Genomic DNA, 13172 nt, shown 5'->3' with positions numbered 1-13172 from the left:
CTCCGCCTCCGCCAGCATCAAAGTGCAGCTTTACAGAGATGATGTATCTGCACCAAGTGCCTTGAGAGTACAGTGACATTAAATGGGAAGCAGAATGATATCCGTGTCTTCTGCCGAGCACTTGAGAGTTAGGAGAGGCCTCATTCATTCGCTGTGTCTCGTGAATAAGCGAGTTTATGTATTTTCTTACCTCAGGTAGCATTTACCACAGTTTTATAGACATACTAAACTAAATTGAAAACTACTTCTGGAATTTAGTCTAACTTAGACTCCTTCCATGTGACACATTCATCACTTTTTTAGTAGCCAAGTCACCTACTTGGAAATATTCTGTGATACTAAAGATTGGACTATTAAAGTTTGTTGTGTAAATGTAGTGTCAGTTCTCCTAAAGGATGTGTCATAAGATCTAGCTTTGGATCTTCCTACATCTTGCTGAATTTTACTTTGATCTCCTTAATCATTTTACTGTGTAGTTTAAATAAAATGGAATGGGGCAGCAACACCATCAGGTATGCTCATCTCTGACATCTTTCTGTTTAGAATGATGCATGGTTTTTCTGGCTCCTCAGCAGATTGGGACTTCCATCATGAGAGCAAAGGAGGCAGCATTCCATGTGAGCGTTCTCATGGGCATGCCGCTGAACTGTAGCCAAGCCTCTATGCAGCCTTAGCTTCCCGTGAGCAGTCTTTTTCCCTGTGGCCTTCCTGGCCCAGAGAACAATCTATCATGGTGGCTTTGGGGTGGTAGCAAAGCAACAACTCCAAAGTGTGTAAAGCAGAAGTGCCTATTCAAAGAGCCGCGAAGGCTTCGGTCTTAGGGGACCTCCTCCATTGCCCTTTCACCACTTCCACAGTTTGATCTGAAAGCTTAATTTCAAAATTACCAAAGAAACGCGATCCTTCTCACCGACTGATGGGAGCCTGGTGGTGCTTTGCATCTCAAAATTGCCTCACTTCTGTCAGTGTCCTAAACTTACAATTGGATGTGGGATGGGTGCCTGAAAACAAAGCAGGCTGTGCATTTAATGGGGGAAGGCATGAGTTCCTGTTTAACATGTCCAACCATGCGTCCCTGAGAGGCAGTAAGCTGTTTTGTAGATTTCTTTCTTTCTTTCTCTCTTTCTCTTTTTCTCCCTTCCTTCCTTCCTTCCTTTCTCTCCCTCTTTCCTTCTTTCCTTACTTTCTTTCTTATTATTTGTACTCATAAGCTAACAATACCATGCCCACAGTTAGGCACATGTTGTTGCTACTATCCCTTTGCATGAGATGTGGGGTCATCCCAGCAGAATGGTGCATCTTCCTGTCTCCCACGTGGCTTTTTCTGGGCTGTTGTAGCTCTCTCTCACTATGGTTTGCATAGCTGTCATTTCCTCCGCTAGGGTTGGAGCCTCCAAGGCAACTCTGGTGGTTTCCCTCTTACTATGAGAGGTCTGAGGGCAGACATTGCCTCTTGCCAAGGATTTATTCTGCCCCAGTTTCTGCTCCTTCATCTTTCCAGGGGGCAGCTGTATCAGAGTAACCCAGGAGGTTACTCTGTAAAATCATCCTTAAAGTCTTCTGCCATTTACTCTCCAAAATCTAAATGTATTTTCTGTCTTTTTTCTGTGTAAAGCCAGTGTGGTTTGATCCACCAAACAGAAGAATACTGTCATAGCAGCTCAGTGACAAGGCAGTTACCGTGGACTCCCTGCCCCTAGACCAGTTTGAGTAAAGGACTCTGTAGACCATAGGAATGCACAGCCAGTGGAGGAAATATACAATTTAAACTGAGAGCTGTCTTTTATTCCAAAACATTCCAATCAAAACACTTCCATAAGGGATGTATAGGTGTCACTTTTTCTATTAAAACCTTTCTTGGTAAGGCCCTTGGGATAGATGAGTGAGTAAAGATGCTGCTAAGCCTGGCAACTGGAGCTCAACCCCCCTGCCCGCAACACACCAACTCCTGAAATTTATCCTTTGATCTCTGCATATGCCAACATACACACATATACTATCTAAATCCAATGTTTTTTTTTTTAATTATGTATTTTAAAGCCTTGTTGGGGATCATTGCTGGCTTTCCTTCTATGCTCTGCCCAACAGTTACCTGGCAACAGCCAGGTAGGGCTGGCTTGCTGTAGAAGGGGCTGCTTGGCCCCTCCTCAGTCTCTTCCTCTATCTGCCTTTTCTCTCTCTCCCCTTTTCCCTTCCTCCCCTTTCTATGTGTTCATGGCCAGCCTCTTCTCTTCTCTTCTCTTCTCTTCTCTTCTCTTCTCTTCTCTTCTCTTCTCTTCTCTTCTCTTCTCTTCTCTTCTCTCCTCTCCTCTCCTCTCCTCTCCTCTTCTCTTCTCTTCTTTTGCTCTTGCTCTCTCTCTCCCTCCCTCTGTCTGTCTGTCTGTCTTTCTTTGTCTACTCCTTTTCAACTCCGCTCCCCATGCCCTAAATAAACTCTGTTCTACACTATACCCCTTCATATGGCTGGTACCTCAAAGGAAAGTGATGTCTCAGCCTGGGCCCACCAAGGCACTCCTCCCCCGTCACGATACCTGGCTCCATAAAACATATCCTTTGCTCCATTTTATAAAACACAATAATCATGACCTCCAAACCTGAGTCATGACAAAGAATAATTTATGTTGATATTGTATGCTCCTGCTATGCTTTCTGTGTTCTTTTTATGTTTTGTTTTTCTGAGACAATCTCACCATGTATTCTCAGTTTCCCTGCCTGAGTGCTGGAGTCACAGGTGTGTTCTACCATGCCTAGCTATAAATTATTTTCTAGTGTGACTTATAACAGGGCAGGTGAGCCATCAGTGGCTTTCCAAAGGGATTGAGAACAAATGGTGTGGGCCTCATGTAGAAAGAAAGCTGCTTTCTCCTGACCATTTGCAGCTCAGATGCACCCATGGCCGAACCCCCCACCCGCTACCCCTCCCCCAAGCTCCTGTGCCACAGTCCCTCTGATGAGTGCAGTGGGAGAAAGTAATGTCAAAAGCACATTACCTGGAGGTTTCACAAAGCCATGTACAACTCTGCTAGCTAGCTGGCCACACCTAAGTTATAAAGGGTAAGAACGCATGGACAATTATAAATCCCTGCAAATTAGAATGCGCATGAATGTGACACATTTCTCTAGCAATGATGCCATGCCAAATGCCTCTCTCCCTGTGCCCAGGGAGTCACAGAAGCCCAGCAAAACTTGAAGGTTAGGCAAACATACTGTCTTAATAGCTGTCACAGACACAAATGACCCTAGCTCCTTGATTGTTAGTCATAGCTAAATATATTGAATTATTAAGAAGTTCTGGGCCCAGAGATCTGAGGGGAGACCTGTGGCTTCATGATTTTTGTCTTGACTCCCTATAATTTGACCTCATTGAGCTTGCTTTAAGGCAAGCTCATCTAGGCTCCTAAATTTTTGCGATTAAAACAAACAACCACTAAAGTTTAAAAAACACAAAGCTTCAGTTAAGTGACCTCCACACCAACCTATCTTATATTACCATGGTTATATGCTATTTTAAAGTGTCAGCCATGACCCAAGAATGACACCACTGGCCAGTTCTAAAAAACCAGACACTTGCTTGGCAAATGACATACATCCTTTTAGATTTCTGGTTTTGCTTTGGGATTTCACATATGTAAGGTTCTTTAGGAATAAAAATCATGAAGATTTTTTTCTGTATTTAGTGAGGAAACTTTTTTCAAAAAGTATTCTTAGCCTTTTGGGGCTGGTTGATTGCCAAATATTTACCTTGCAACTAGAGTTGGGAAATAGGGGTTGAGGAAAGAGTGTAGCTCAGTCGCATGGGCCTCAGGCTGCAGTTGAGCTGCTTAACTACCCAGCCCTTATCTGTCTGCTGATAGAGGATTGAGGGCACGTGTACCCGCAGTGTCAACCGATACTTGCAGCTTTGAAACAGGCAAGCTACACAGTACTTTCAAGGCTAAAATAATTCCAGGGTTCAGTTTTCCTCAAGGTTAGTGGCTTTTGATGGATCTCGAAAGCTGGTCCTAAAACTCCAAACTACATATGTTGTCTACCTTATAACCCACCAGGGCCTTCTACCTGCTGCCACACACAGTGGGGACAGGAACTTGGCCCATCACAGAGCACTCTCCCATTTGTTCACCAGGGAAGAGCAAACCAATTGTGTTCTTACCTTCCGTGTGATGCAGTATGTGGATTAGAAATAGGACTCTCAAGGGCCTGTGTCTGCACTGGCACTGACTAAATGCCAACTTCAAAGCCACCGGCATCTGATGATGAGTTTCAAAGTGGCACAAGAGAAAGTGTGAGGAACACTGGGGAGATTGTGGTGTTCCCAAGGCATAGAACTGATACCTACCCTTGAAAGACAGGCGACCTGCTGTGACAGGAATTAGCCTGGAGCCTGGAGGAAGGGCCAAGGCTGCACAAAAGGTGTTGTCATACCACAGCAAGGGAGAGAGACAGCTAGCTGGGGCCTTATGTGCATTTATAGTTTGATAGAAGCGGCTTAAAATAGGGCAAGAATGTAGCTCAGTGGCACACTGTGTGTGGTAGGAGTCTGTCCTCAGCACCAAACACGAAAAACTTTACAACACATATGCTTACTCCCACTAATACGTTCTTTTCTGTTACGGTCTTGTCTATGTTTTTACAATAAGGAAGCGGGCATCATACAAACGTATGCTGATGTATGACTAAGTAATGATTAGCACCCTGAACTTTGAAACGGCTCACAGAAAACCAGGCTGTCTACCCTAAATTTAAAGTGTGTAGCTCCAGATTCCCTGACCTTAGTAGCACAGTTATGTGTTTTTATATTTATGGCAAAAGGTTCCTACATTTATCTGGTCTTCAAGGTGCCTGTGACCTCTCTCTGAGAGAGCAACAATAAGAGAAGAAGAAGTGTGGAGGCCTGTGCTTGTAATCCTAGCACTAAGAGGCTCAGACAAGAGGACTGTGAATTCCAGGTAAACCTGTGCTTCAGAGAGAGATCTGTCTCAAAATTATTATTTATTATTATTATATAAATTATAATTTATAAATATGCCCATGTAAATACATTTATATCTATAAACACAAGTTACATTATAAATTGTGATTCATAAATTTATAATACTTAAAATTAATGATAATTATTATTAACAAAGTAAGCTGGCAAAGGTGGAGATGGTAGAGATTGCTTTGAAGGTCACTGTGCAAATGAAAAACAGAGGCAAGGTCAGTCTCCGAAAGTAAGACCATGCCAAACTGTCTTCTCCCCCAAATGCTTGTCCTGTCAGCCATTCTCTATTGTGTCACTGAGCCTTGAGAGCACCTCCTTTCTCCTGTGGAGAGTAGAAGACGCACCCTGCATGGCAGCCTGCTGCAAACACTGAATGAGCTCATGCTTAGATCTACTTGGCACACTGGCACACAGCATACACAATGTCCGCTATTGTGCCTACTGTCCCTGCGGTGGTGACAGTACCGCAGGGAACTCTGTCCCCATTGTGTCTGCCCAGTGCTTTGTGAGTGTGTGTTTGTTTAGGACAGAATGAAGGGTTTTTCTCACTCACTGAGACTGGGAGAAAAATCGGGCAATCTAATAAGCCTGTAGTTTCATCCCCGCAGCACTCAGACCTGCAAGACACAAACAAGACCTTTCTTACCCACCTGGCTTCTGGCAGCTGCCACAGGACCTGCATGGTGGCCCTGCCAAGCTAACACAGGTTCCTAGATGCCCAAGGTGTGCCTGCTCCTGCCAGATGGCAGCTAGCACCCACGTCACCGCTCCCTCCGCCCTGGCACGCTCAGGGCTGAGCTCCTGTTCCCACTCGCCTTTCAGTATGAAAACTGAACCCAAACAAAACAGCACAGGCTTCAGAGAGCCGCCCTTAGCCTTCCTTGTGTGGGAGAGACAAGCTGAGGAGGGAAAGTCTGTCCCACACCAAGCACCTACCATTTGGCCATGGCCACTCTGAATTTCTGCCTTCTTCTTTAAAAATCTAACATTCCTTCTTCTGCTTTACTGTTTGGCCCTGAATGCCAGACCTTTTCCCAGTCATGGAGTAGAGGCAGTATGTTAAGGTGGTTGTGGACTCCAGGACAATGGATGTAGTGTGTGCTCAGACATCTGCCACTAGGTGCTGACTTGGTTCCCCAAGCTCCATTATTGTGCTTATTTGTTATTTTGAAACAGGGTCTCCATACCTGTGCACCCCAGCCTGCCCTTCCCCCACCTTACCAGCCAAGCACTAGGATAGTAGACATATGTCACCACGTCTGACTCCAAAACTCAGTTTAAAATGGTCAGCTGATCAAGGTGTTTGCTGCCTGTCTTAACCTGAGTTCCCCAGAACCCTCATGCTAGCTAGTTCCAGAAAAAAAAAAAAGAAACTCTGGAAGTTACCCTCTGGACCCCATAGGCTCACTATGTCACATACATCCCCTACCCCATACATACAAAATAAGTGTAGTAAATAAATAATAAACAAATAAAATGGCACAATGACAAAGGTTTTTCTGCTTTCAGCAGTTCACCTCTGATAACAAATGAAGGGCTGGGGGCTAGGGGAAGTGTGGCTATGAGTATAACACTTTTATAGAACCTATAGCAACTGGATCTATTTGTTTCTAATCAGATGTTTCCACCTTAAAAAAATAAAAAGGGCGCACTTCCTACTGTATCCTCTGTCATCACACTCAGGGTGTCTGAGTATGGCTACACTTGAAGGTAAGCTTTCTCAAGAGATGCTGGGTGTAAATGCAGTCAGGTCTAGTTTGTCTGTGCACCCATCCAACCCGAGGCATGGTTTAGAACATAGAAGCACAGAGGGCACATGGCATGAGAACACAGAGAAAAGACAAACATCTCCACTAGGAACAGGCCCTCTCAGGAGAGACCCTGCTGTGTCTTTGGTCTGGGATGTCCAGCCTCCAGTGTAACAGAGACACAAATGTCTGTTGTTGAAGCCACCCAGTCTAGAGTGCTTTGCTGGGACAGGCAGGCCCATAAACTGTACCTTTTGTGAATTCATATTTCTACAGTTTACAAATCTGGCCAAGCACATTGGAAAAGGGAAGTAAGGAACGACACATGAAGTGAAGGGCAGCGTTGTGCTGTGGTTACCATGGGCTCTGATGGCTGAATCCTACGTGGCCAACTGTGCCTGTGTGCCCTGCGCAAGCTCCCTCCTCTTTCTGGACATCTACCTTAGATGGAAGTTGGAATGATGGTGGTAGTGGTTGTGGTAGTGGTGGAGGTGGTGGTGGTGGTGGAGGTGGTGGTGGTGGTGGTGGTGGTGGTGGTGGTGGTGGTGGTGGTGGTGGTGGTGGTGGTGGTGGTGATGGTGGTGGTGGTGGTAAGGGTGGTAGTGGTCTCATAGATCATCTCAGGAACTGGTGGTGACGATTCCACCAGGCCACACATGCCAGGCATTGCGTAGTGAACCTGTGTGTACCAAGTACAATCCACATGGTCACTTGGTTATTATGAGGGACCTGAGCAGAGGTTCAAACCTGAGATGTTGTCCTTTCTGGATATGTTGAGAAAGCCACCACCTACAGTGCAGGTGACACACTGTGTGCAGAGATATTTGTGGCATGTTCTGCTCAAACATCTTAAACATCTTTCTCTCTCTCTTTTTTTTTTCCAAGACAGGGTTTCTCTGAGTAGCCTTGGCTGTCCTGGAACTCACTCTGTAAACCAGGCTGGCCTCGAACTCAGAAATCCACCTGCCTCTGCCTCCCAAGTGCTGGAATTAAAGGCGTGCGCTACCACCACCCGGCAACATCTTTTTCTTTTCCTCTCTCTCTTCAGTGAGAGAGAGAGAGAGTAAGTGCTGTGGTCAGAGGTCAACCACTGGTGGTGTTCATTCCTCAGTAGCGTTCCTTTTCCTTTTCCTTTTTTTTTTTTTTTTTTTTTGAGATAGGATCTTCCATTAGACGATGCTCACAATTAAGCTAGGCTTGATGGCTAGTAAGTTCCCTGAGAGCCTTCTGTCTCTCCCTTTCCAGCACTGGGCTTATACAGGCATGTACCAACCACCAAGCCCTGGCTTTTCGTCTGGATTCTGGGAACCAAAGTTAGATCCTAGAGCTTGTACCACAAGAATGATCCCAACTGAGCTGTGTCCTTAGCACACGAGTTAGTTGTCTTAAGACTGTTAATATGAGCCGGACAGTGGTGGCACTTGTCTTTAATCCTAGCACTTGGGAGGCAGAGGCAGGCGGATCTCTGAGTTTGAGGCCAGCCTGGTCTACAGAGTGAGATCCAGGACAGCCATGGGGTATGAGGATGCATGACTTGTGGGGATCAGCGTGACATACTGGTGAGCTATAAGGATGTAATACTTCTTGAATTTTTCTATGTGTTCATATCTGACAAACCCAAGCAAATGGGAATGGTTCCAAACAGATTTCATTAAAACAAAACAAAACAAAACTTGACACCTTGGAGTCTGCAGCTCTCAACTCTAGAAACAAAAAGGGGGCGGGGGAGTCAGCCACTTTTCTACTTTTAAGCAGCACAAAGTAGGACAGTAAATCTGTTTAGGTCTCATCATGTTTGACTTTAAGAAAATGGCTAAGCTATGGGCACGGTAATTCGGGAGGATATAAATGGCTGCATTATAATAAGCAGACACCTATTTTAAGCATGATCTATGTTTTTGAGAAAATTCATTACAATAAGTCTTATAATCCCAACCTCATCAATGAATTTTTCATGTCTGCATACCAAGATATATATAAAACGATCACAATCTTGCACCTTTGGGGCGCTGCTGAGCGCCAGCTGTTTCCAGCATGATTTATAGGCTGCCATGCTCAAGGTTAATAATCAGGAGAAACAGGTTACAGTATGCAATGGATTTATGTCAGGTTAGAAGTTCAGTTAGTGGAGACAGCATGTTGTAAGGAAGCATACACTTTTAATTATTTTCTGCCATTTGTAATAAACTAAAAATAAATGGTGTTTTACATAGGCAAACCTCTCTGCTAGTGTAACTTCTGGTTATTTTTTTGGCTTTATTCAAAGGGAAACACAGCTAGAAATTAATTATTAGCTGTACATATGAAAACACAGCTTGAAGGTACTTAAACATCTGTGCAATGGGTCTGTGCAGAAGGCTTGATGGAGCTTCACAAACATCATGGTAATTATGCCCTTGCTGAATCAGAGCATTCTGTGATAGCCAAATGTCTAAAGGATTATGAGAGATGTGGCACGCATAAGCCACACGTCAGCCTGCAAGGGTACTGATATGTAACTTGTTTCCCTTTATGGGCAGAAATAATGCATAAGTTTTATACAGATTTCTGAAATGTCTCCTTTAAATTGAGACAGAAGATGTATCTTGTGGACATAGTAGAATTTTTTTTATATAATAAAGATAATTTTCAAATGTTTTCTTAACATATCTTTTATTATCCGTACAAGTGTCTTTTTTCATTATTTTATTCTCCTTTTTATCAGATTGAGTACCTCTGCTCTTGCTCATTTGGCCCATGATAATGATTCTTAATGTGCTTATTACACACAAACACACACCCCCACACACATGTGCACTCATACACATTTTTAACAAAGTATATGTCATTTTCTCTGTATATATACTTTAGTTATATAAATGGTATTGTTACATACATCATGTTTTTAGTCTATCTTTGTGTTTGTATGTTTGAGGGTCTCATGTAGTGTTGGCTGGCCTTGAACTCCTGGACTGTAGACCGCCATCTCCTAAGAACTAGCATTTACAATATGCATCATCATGATTTTTTTTTTTTTGATGTTTGTTTTTGAGACAGGCTCACTATGCAGCCCCAGCTAGCCTGGAGCTCACTGTCTAAACCAGACTGGCCTCAAACTCAGTGATCTGCTTGCATCTACCTCTCAATTGCTATTATTAAAGCTGTGTGCCACCATGCCTGGCCAATCTATAACTGACCTATGGTCAGCCTCCAAGTACTGATTACTAGGAATGAAGCAAAGAGCATCTTCTTTCATGTCTTCTTATGGACTTCTGTGCAAATTCCTTAGCATCTGTGTCCAGAAATGGATCTGTAGGAACAATATTGATATGTGCACATAGTTATTAACAGGAGTACAAAGCACTGAGCCCCCCTAAAGGCTGGTGTGTTTCAGACGCGGTTGCAGTCTGAAGTACTAGTGTGGACTGATCGAGTCAGAGCTGAAGCCCTGCCTTAGTCTATTAAGGCTTTATTGAAGAATGAGATATCTGGGGGTGGGGCCTTGTTGTACAACATAGCTCCCCTGGGCATGTGCATCTTTTGTTCTTCAGCCCTGCTTCCTGGCTGCCCTGAGAACAGTGGTTTCCCTCCTCTGAGTCCTTGTGACCACGAGAGTCTGCCCCACCTTGAACTGTCGATCACCGTGCAGGCTGACCATGGACTGAGACCTCAGACACCGAGAGGCCTTCAACTTAACCTTCTCCCCTTGTGATTGCTTACCTTGTGCGTTTGGCGTTGAGTTGGCTAACACTGTGGCAAGGGGGTGACTGGTTGCTCTTCAGAAGGGCTAAACCAGCCTTACCTCCAAAAGCCAAGGGCAGACATCCTCTCTTCACCTCACAGCCAGCGTTGCCATGGCTTCTTGCTTTTCACTATTGCTAGATATAAAGTCAGGGTTTCGTTCTTCTCAGCTCTAATTACCAGTGAGTTTGGATCTCTCTGTGTCATTAGCCTTTTCATTTTCTGTAAGGTATGTCAGGTTTTTGTTTGTTTGCTTTCTTGCTTGCTTGCTTGCTTGCTTTAGGAAATATTTATCCCCAGAATTCTGTGAAAGGTGTATTACATAATACAGAATCCTCAGTGAGACATTTATAAGTTTCTTAGCCTGTGTGCTAATATACTGCTGTGATGAGACACCATTACCAGAGCAACTTATAAAAGAACGTATTCCGGGGGTGGGGAGGTTAGAGAGCTGTCCCCTCATGGTCGGAAGCATGGCAGCAGTGGCTAGCATGGCACTGGAGCAGAAGCTGAGGGCTCACAACATAAGATACAACCACTTAGCAGGGAGAGAGACTTGAAACAGTGTGGGCTTTCCAAATTGCAAAGCCTGTCCCCAGTGAAACACCTCCTCCAACAAGAACACTTCTAGTCCTTGCCAAACAGTTCCACCAATTTTGGGCAAAAGTATTTAAATGTATCAGCCTATGGGGCCATTCTCATTCAAACCAGCACAGTGTAGAATATTTGTAATGCTTGCTCTCTATTACTTCAGTGCTTCTGTGAGAGTGGCTGAAGAATTGAGGTTTGTCAGTTAAGATGTCTAAAACTGATTGATCAAATTTCTCCTTGCTGGGTCTTTTTCCTAGGAGTGCTTTTTAAATACAATGTATTAAAGCTTAGTTTGAAGAGTGACATTCAGAGGGACTTCCTTGGAGTTAATGTAAGATGTCTTGCTGTGATATCATGCCTTAAATAACTATCTACCTCTTAGCAACCTGTTGCCAAGCTGTCAGGTTATTTAGCAAAGGCACCCTGCCTTCTCCAGGCAGGATGGCATGGCTTCTCCATGTCATTTTCAAAGCCTGCCTTTTTTTTTTAAATTAAATTTATTTATTTATTTATTCCCTTTGACATCCCCTCTGAATGTTAAACTCTCAAATTTCTGATTTTTTTTTAAATTAAGTTTATGTATTCACTTTAAAACCCAATATCAGCCCTTCTTTTCTTCCCAGGATCCCCTCACACAAGTCCTCCCCCCATTTCCCTTTCCCCTCCTTTTTTTGAGACTGGAAGGCCCCCCTGAGTCTTAATCCCCCACTCCCATCCCACTTCCTCCTTTCAGCCTCCCATCCCCCGCCTCACCCCACCCACACATCCTCTCCCAATGAGACCAGATAAGGCTGTCCATTTACAGGTACAGGGTTTGCAGGCAAGCAGGCAGCAGGCTCAGGCACAGCCCCTGCTCCAGTTGTTGGGGAACCCAGATGAAGACCAAGCTGCTCATCTGCTACATATGTGCAGGGAGCCTAGGTCCAGCAAGAACTCACTCTTTGGCTGATCTCTGGGAGTCCCCAGGGTTTCAGGTTAGTTGACTCTGTCTTCCTGTGGAGTCCTTGTTCTCTTCGGGTCCCGGGGATCTTTCTCCCAACTCTTCCAGAAGACTCCATCTACTATGTGGGTGTGAGTCTCTGCATCTCTATTCATTGGCTGCTGGGTGGAGCCTTCCAGCTGCTTTTTTTAAAAAGAATAAACAGGGGGAGAGTTCCTGAACTGCACTTGTTTAGGGAGTATGTGCCACCATAGCTTAGCTCGCCTATTGCCTCAAAGTAGATCCAAGTGTTTACCATCTTCTAACTCATTTGGAAGAATCAATCCTTAGAACCAACCTTTTCAAAATGTTTTAGGGCTAGAGAGATAGTTCAGTGGTAAGAGCATGCACTACCTTTGCAGAGAACCTGGGTTTGACTCCAAATACCCACTTAGAGCATAAGTCCAGCTCCAGGGGATCCAGAACCCTTTGCTGGGCTCTGTTCACACATGTGCGCACGTGTACCACATACAAACACACACATACACACAAATAGAAAATAAATGTGTGTGAGTTTGCGTATATGAATTCGAGCTTGCACATGCCTGTGCTGAAGTCAAAGGATAAACCCAGATGCCAATCCTTAACTTCCACTTTATATGAAGCGGTATCTTCGTTGTTTTTTCTTCTGTGTTTGCCAGGCTAGCTGGCTGGTAAGCTTTTGGGAATTCTCCTATATCTGTCTCCCATGTCCCCATAGGAGGACAATTGTAGACATTCATACTACATGTCCAACTTTTATATATGTTTCGGGGTTTCAAATTCAGGTCTTCTTGCTTATGCTACAAGTGCTTTTACACACTGAGCAATTCCAACCCTGGAGAAAAACAACCACCACCACCACATAGCACCACCACCACCACAGAGGGAAAAGTGTCCAGCTCTTGTCATTACACTTAGGATGTCCCCTTCTCCAACACACAGCTCATCGACAGCAGTGTCAGACAACTCTCACACAGTACCACGTCCAGCAGCAAACAAAACCTACTTCCTTTCACCGTCACACAGGTTAGAGCCAGCTAAAGAAATTCTCCGGGAAACAGATGAGCTGGGACTGTCAGCTAACTTTGGAGAAATGCTAGACTAGAAAGTGTCAGAGAGCCGGGCGGTGGTGGCGCACGCCTTTAATCCCAGCACTTGGGAGGCAGAGGCA

At 44.4% G+C, this 13172-nt stretch overlaps 2 long non-coding RNA genes across 3 annotated transcripts in view; both read right to left on the bottom strand.

The window, feature by feature from the left end:
- Window positions 1–9364: 9364 nt before the first annotated feature.
- Window positions 9365–12121, bottom strand: LOC116088095. The gene is made up of 2 exons (XR_004117764.1): window positions 10429–12121; window positions 9365–10018 (listed from the first exon to the last, which is right to left on the bottom strand). It is a non-coding gene; the product is annotated as an uncharacterized LOC116088095 (long non-coding RNA).
- LOC116088094 overlaps window positions 12116–13172 on the bottom strand; it is a 7064-nt gene continuing 6007 nt past the window's right edge. For both annotated transcript variants that reach the window (XR_004117762.1, XR_004117763.1), the window contains exon 4: window positions 12116–12162. This is a non-coding gene — a long non-coding RNA (uncharacterized LOC116088094). The remainder of the gene's footprint in view (window positions 12163–13172) is intronic.

Source organism: Mastomys coucha, unplaced genomic scaffold (genome assembly GCF_008632895.1).
Source record: "Mastomys coucha isolate ucsf_1 unplaced genomic scaffold, UCSF_Mcou_1 pScaffold14, whole genome shotgun sequence".
NCBI classification, from domain to species: Eukaryota; Metazoa; Chordata; class Mammalia; order Rodentia; family Muridae; genus Mastomys; species Mastomys coucha.
Note: the sequence above shows the minus strand (reverse complement) of the source record. Positions and strands in the feature narration are given on the sequence as shown.